The following is a 7,011-nucleotide window of genomic DNA, read 5'->3' as shown; positions in this document are numbered from 1 at the left end:
CTGCATGTAGAATGGCTTCTTCCAGCTTTCTGTTGTGCCTTTTTTTTTTTTTTTAAACTCAGGAATATACACTTGTTAATATGGCTCCATTCACTTAAATTTATATTTTATGTTTTTCTTATTACATGCATAAGCACAACTGGATTGTTAAAATTATTTGTATATAACAAGAAGACTTCATTTTAAAATTTTACTGTTTTGCACTTAATGATCTTAACTATAACAGCTTTTACAGTTTTCCACCTCTGATTTCAATGTTAGCTAATCTGTTTTGGATTTCTAGGTTCTACTTTTCTTATCTTCAAATAGACTTTTCAGCATATGAACTTGAATGGCTGACACCATGCCCACCCAGCTCCATCTGATTTTTGTTGTTGTTGTTCAAAAACTAAGGCTAAAGCGGGGTCTGGTGGCGCACATCTTCAATCCCAGCTTTGGGAGGCAGAGGTAGGAGGATCACCATAAATTTGAGGCCACGTGAGACTACATAGTGAATTCCAGGTCAGTTTGGGCTAGAGTGAGACCCTACCTTAAAACAAACAAGCAAAACTAAGGTTTTTCCCTTCTGGAGAGGCTAGATGGAAATAAATATCTAATCCTGCTCCATCTAAAACCTGGTACTCGATCTCCAATGAGGTCTTTGGCAGCATGAGCTGGTATAAGCACTCCTTATGCCCAGTGTGTACATTGCCACATCTTAATTTTTTTTTTTGAGGTAGAATTATACTCTAGCCCAGGATGACCAGAAACTCACTATGTAGTCTTACAGTGGCCTCAAACTCATGGCAATCCTCATACCTCGGCTTCCCAAGTGCTGGGATTAAAGGTGGCCCCAGTAATCTGTTTGTCTACTTAAATATACAATACCTCCCCTTAAGTCCTCCCCTCTCCACCCTCCCTTATAGTCCTTTTCAAGTTTACTGGCCTGGACTACTGAATTTTATTCCAACTCACATGCAACTGCAAACATTTGTAACTAGGATCCAGGTATGAGAGAGAGAGAACTTGCGGCACTTAGCTTTCTGGGCCTGGGTTACCTCACTTAGTATAATCCTTTCCACACTCATCCATTTCTCTACAAATTTCATAATTTCATGTTTCTTTATGACTGAATAGGACTCTATTGTAAACCAGGTGTGGTGGTGCGCATCTTTAATCCCAGCACTTGGGAGGCAGAGGTAGGAGGATTGCCTAGAGCTCAAGGCCACGCTGAGACTACATAGTGAATTCCTGGTCAGCCTGAGTAGAGTGAGACCCTAGCTCAGAAAACAAAACAAAACAAAACAAAACAAAACAAAACAAAAAAAAAAGGACTCCATTGTATAAATGTACCCCATCTCCATTATCCATTCGTCTGTTGAGGGACATCTAGGCTGGTTCCACTTCCTAGCTACTGTGAAAAGAGCAGCAGTAAACATGGATGAGCAAGTATCTCTAATGTAGTGAGTAGAATTCTTAGGATATATGCCAATCATATTGTAAATCAATTATTATTATTATTATTATTTTAATTTTTAATTATTTATTTATTTGAGAGCGACAGACACAGAGAGAAAGACAGATAGAGGGAGAGAGAGTGAATGGGCGCGCCAGGGCTTCCAGCCTCTGCAAACGAACTCCAGACGCATGCGCCCCCTTGTGCATCTGGCTAACGTGGGACCTGGGGAACCGAGCCTCGAACCGGGGTCCTTAGGCTTCACAGGCAAGCACTTAACTGTTAAGCCATCTCTCCAGCCCTATTATTATTATTTTTGAGGTAGGGTGTTGCTGTAGCCCAGGTTGACCTGGAATTCACTATGTAGTCTCAGGGTGGCCTCGGACTCATGGCAATCCTCCTACCTCAGCCTCCTGAATGCTAGGACTAAAGGCATGTTGCACCACGCTCAACTCTATTATTATTATATTTTGTTTTTTTGAGGTAAGGTCGCACTCTAGCCCAGGCTGACTGGAATTCACTATGTAGTGTCAGAATGGCCTGAAATCCAGTGATCCTCCTACCTCCATAACCCATTTTTTTTTGGGGGGGGGTTGTTTCATTTATTATTTAGTTTTTGAGTTCTTTGTATATCCTAGATTTAAAAAATTTTTTTTAATTTATATATTTATTTGAGAGAGAGGGAGAGAGCATGGGTGCATGGGATGTCTTTCCATTTCCTACTGTCTTCTGCAGTTTCTCTCTTGAGTGTTTTAAAGTTTTCATTGTAGAGATCCTTCACTTCTTTGGTTAGGTTTATTGCAAGGTACTTTATTTATTTATTTTATTTTTGGTTTTTCAAGGTAGGGTCTTGCTCTAGCCCAGATTACATAGTGGAAGTCACTATGTAATCTCAGTGTGGCCTCAAATTCATGGCAATCATCCTACCTCTGCATCCTGAGTGCTGGGTTTAAAGACATGCACCACCACATCCGGCTAAATTTTTTTTTTAAATTTTATTTATTTTATTTTTATTTTTAAATTTTTTATTTTATTTATTTGAGAGAGACAGACACAGAGAGAAAGACAGATAGAGGGGGAGAGAGAGAATGGGCGCTCCAGGGCTTCCAGCCTCTGCAAACGAACTCCAGACGCGTGTGCCCCCTTATGCATCTGGCTAACGTGGGACCTGGGGAACCGAGCCTCGAACCGGGGTGCTTAGGCTTCACAGGCAAGCGCTTAACCGCTAAGCCATCTCTCCAGCCCTTATTTTTATTTTTTAATTTTTCTTTGTTTTAGAAAAAGAAAGAGGCAGAGAGAGAGAGAGAGAGAGAGAATGAGAATTGGGCATACCAGGGACTCTAGTCACTGCAAAAGGACTCCAGATGCATGTGCATCTGGCTTGTGTGGGTACTGAAGAATTGAATCTGGGTCTTTAGGCTTCTTTGTAGGTAAGTGCCTTAACTGTTAGGCCATCTCTCCAGCTACTACTTTTTTTTTTTTTTTTTGAGGTAATTGTGAATGGGAGTGTTTCCCTGATTTCATCCTCAGCATGTTGGTTGTTAGTATATAGGAAGGTTACTGATATCTATTTGTTAATTTTATATCCTGTTACATTGCTAAAAGTGTTTATCAGCTCTAATAGTTTGCCACCATGTCTGGATAGACTAGTTTTATTTATTTTTGAGGTAGGGTCTCATTCTAGCATTCTAGCCCAGGCTGACCTGGAATTCACTATGTAGTCTCAGGGTGGCCTCGAACTCATTGCAATCCTCCTACCTCTGCCTCCTGAGTGCTGGGACTAAAGGCATGCACCACCATACCCAGCTTTAGACTACTTTAAAAAATTATTTATTTACTTGCATGTGAGAGAGAATGAATGGGCATGCCAGGGGCTCTGGCCACTGGAAATGAACTCCAGATATGTGTGCCACCTTGTGCATCTGGCTTACATGGGTACTAGGGAATCAAACCTGGGTCTTTAAGGCTTCACAGTCAAGCACCTTAACTGCTAAGCCATATTTCCAGTACTAGACTACCTTTTTTAAACAACATACCTTTTTTTTTTTTTTTTAGTAAAAGGTGAAAGATTTATTCAGTCTGAAGAGAAACCACAGTATTAAAACAACATACCTTTGAGTAAATGTGTGTTATAGTATTTTACAATTATATTTCATTGGCTGGGAGTGGTGGTATATGATTGTAATCCCAACCACCTCTCAACTGAGGCAGGAAGATTAAAATTTTGAGGCCAACCTAAACTACACAGGAGAGCCAGTCTCAAAACAAACAAATAAACAAAGGGGCTAAGGGGATAGCACAGTTGGTATAGTGTAATTGAACTCCAGATGCTTTTGCCACTTAGTGGGTATGTGCGACCTCGTGCTTGCCTCACCTTTGTGGGTTTGGCTAAAGTGGGATGTGGAGAGTCAAACATGGGTCCTTAGCTTCACAGGCAAGCGCCTTAACCACTAAGCAATCTCTCTAGCCCTTCTTCAAGATTTTTGTTTTTGGACAGAACTCAGCCTTTACAATTTTTTTTTCAAGTTAGGGTCTCACTCTAGCCCAGACTGACCTGGCACTCACTCTGTAGACATGGTGCACCCTCTTCCTTTCTTTCTTTCTCACTGTAGCCCAGACTGACCTGGAATTCACTATGTAGTCTCAGGGTGGCCTTGAATTCACAGCGATCCACCTACCTCTGTTTCCTGAGTGCAGGGATTAAAGATGTGTGCCACCCACCCGACTTTAAAAAAAAAAAAAACTTTATTTTTATTTGTTTGTGAGTAGAGAGAGACAGAGACAGATAAAGAGAATGGGTGTGCCACAATCTCTAGCCACTGCAATCAAACTTCAGATTCATGGGCCACTTTGCACATTTGTCTCTACATGGGTGCCTTAAACATCTCTCCAGCTCATCAGCCCCCTGTTTTTTTTTTGAGCCAAGATGTCATGCGGCCCAGGCTGACCTTAAATTCACTATCTAGCCGAGGCATTCTTTGAACTCTCAATCTTCCTGCTGGGAGAGCCAGGCGTGGTTGCTCATGCCTTTAATTCCGGCAATCAGGAGGCAGAAGTAGGAGGAGTGCTGTGAGTATGAGGGCACCTTGAGACTATATAGTGAATTCAGTTCAGCCTGAGCTACAGTGAGACTCTCCTCCAAAAAAGGGGGTGGGGTGGACTGAAGGGATGGTTTAGTGGTTAAGTCCCTTGCCCGGGAAGCCTAAGGACACAGGTTCAATTTCCCAGTACCCACTTAAGCCAGATGCACAAGGTGGGGCATCTGGAGTTTGTTTGTAGTGGCTAAAGGCCCTGACATGCCCATTCTCTCTCTCTCTCAGATAAATAAGTAAATAAAATATTTTTAAAAATAAATAACGATCTTTTGGGGGATTTGGGGATATTTCTCAGTGGTTAAAGTTGCTTGCTTGCAGAGCCTGCCAGCCTAGGGTTCAATTACCCAGAACCGACATAAAGCCAAAGGCAAAGTGGTACATTCTCTGAAGTTTGCAAAAGCAAGAGACACGCTCATATCCATATCCACATACACATGCAAATAATTAAAATTTTAGCTGGGCATGGTGGTTCATGCCTTTAATCCCAGCAATTGGGAGGCAGAAGTAGGAAGATTTGTCAGGAGTTCAAGGTTACCCAGAGACTACATAGTAAATTCCAGGTCAGCCTGGACTAGAGCGAGGCCCTTCTAAAGTTTTATTTATTATTCATTGTCAATGAGAGAGAGTGTGTGAAGGGGAGTGCTGGGGCCTCCTGACACTACAAATGCATGCACCATTTTTTGCATCTAGCTTTATGTGGTAGTTATGTGGTTTGAGACCTTGCCTCAAAAACCAAACAACACCAACAACAAAAACAAACACCAGGCGTGGTGGTGCATGCCTTTAATCCCAGCACTCCGGAGGCAGGAGGAGGAGGATCACTATGAGTTTGAGGCCAGGCTGAGACTACATAGTGGATTCCAGGTCAGCCTGAGCTAGAGTTAGACCCTACCTCGGAAAAAAAACAAAACAAACAAAAACCTTGATTTTATTTTTCCTTTTCTTTTTTTTTTTCTTGGTAGGGTCTTGCTCTAGGTCATGCAGAACAGTCTAAAACTCACAGTGATCCTCCTACCTATGCCTCCTGAGTGCTGGGATTAAAGGCTTGCACTACCACATGCAGGTGTTTTTTTAAATGATTTTGGAAAGATCTTTCTTTTTAAAAAATGTTTATTTATATTTATTTTATTTATATACTATAAAGAGAATGAGAATGGGGCACCAAGGCCTCTAGCCAGTGTAAATTAACTCCAGAACCGTGTGCCACCATTAGTATGGGATCTGGGGAATAGAACCTGGGTCCTTAGGTTTTGCAGGCATGTGCCTTAACAGCTAAGCCATCTTGCCAGCCCTTTTCTGGTGTTTAATTCACTATGTTGTCTGAGGTTGGCTGGGAACTCATGGCAATCCTTTTACCTCTGCCTCCCAAATGCTGGGATTAAAAGCATGTGCCACCACGCTTGACAAGAACTGATTTTTCTCCTTGTGTGTGTGCATATACACATTACTTATTTGAGAGGGGGGCTCACCAGGGCCTCTAGTCACTGCAAAAGAATTCCAGATTCATGTGCCCCCTTATACATCTGGCTTAAGTGGGTCCTGGGGAATCAAACTTGGGTCCTTTGGCTTTGCAGATAAGTGCCTTAGCCACTAAGCCATTTCTCCAGACCTAATAACTGATTTTTTTAAAAATTGTTTTTATTTATTTTCTAGATACAGAGAGAGGGAGATAGAGAGAGGTAGAGAGAGTGAGAATGGGCACACCAGGGCCTCTAGCCACTGTAAACGAACTTGAGACGCATATGCCACCATGTGCGTCTGGCTTACTGGGTCCTTAGGCTTCACAGGCGAGCACCCTAACCGCTCAGCCATCTCTCCAGCCCAAGAACTGATTTTTCATAGCGATGTAGATCATTGCTTACCACTTAGAAGGAACTCAAAATTTGTAGCTGATTCCTGAGTAGCCATGCAGACTGCATGGCAACAGACTAGACAGGGAAGCAAGTACTAAACACATTATGCTGGAACACAGCCTGAATTCTTCTGGCATCAGGATGATTCGGGGCTTGAGAGATGGCTCAGGGATGGGATTAAGGTACTTGCCTGCACAGCCTAAAGACATAGGTTCAATTCACCAGCACCCACGTAAATCCAGATGCACAATGTGGCACGTTTCTGGAGTTCACTTGCAATGCCTAGAGGCCCTGGTCCACCCATTCTCTGTCTCTCTCTGCTTACATGTAAATAATTCCCCCCTCCCCCCCCCCCAGGTAGTGACTTGCTCTAGCCCAGACTGACCTGGAATTCACTATGTAGTAGCAGGTTGGCCTCGAACTCACGGTGCTCCTCCTACCTCGAGTACTGGGATTAAAAGTATGAGCCACCACGCCTGGTTTAATTTTTTTTAAAAAAAAGAAAGTTAAACGGGGGCTGGAGAGATGGCTTAGCGGTTAAGCGCTTGCCTGTGAAGCCTAAGCACCCCGGTTCGAGGCTCGGTTCCCCAGGTCCCACGTTAGCCAGATGCACAAGGGGGCGCACGCG

The sequence above is a fragment of the Jaculus jaculus genome, chromosome 6 (assembly GCF_020740685.1).
Source record: "Jaculus jaculus isolate mJacJac1 chromosome 6, mJacJac1.mat.Y.cur, whole genome shotgun sequence".
NCBI lineage: Eukaryota > Metazoa > Chordata > Mammalia > Rodentia > Dipodidae > Jaculus > Jaculus jaculus.
The sequence above is the reverse complement of the archived record's forward strand: the minus strand, read 5'-3'. Positions refer to the sequence as shown.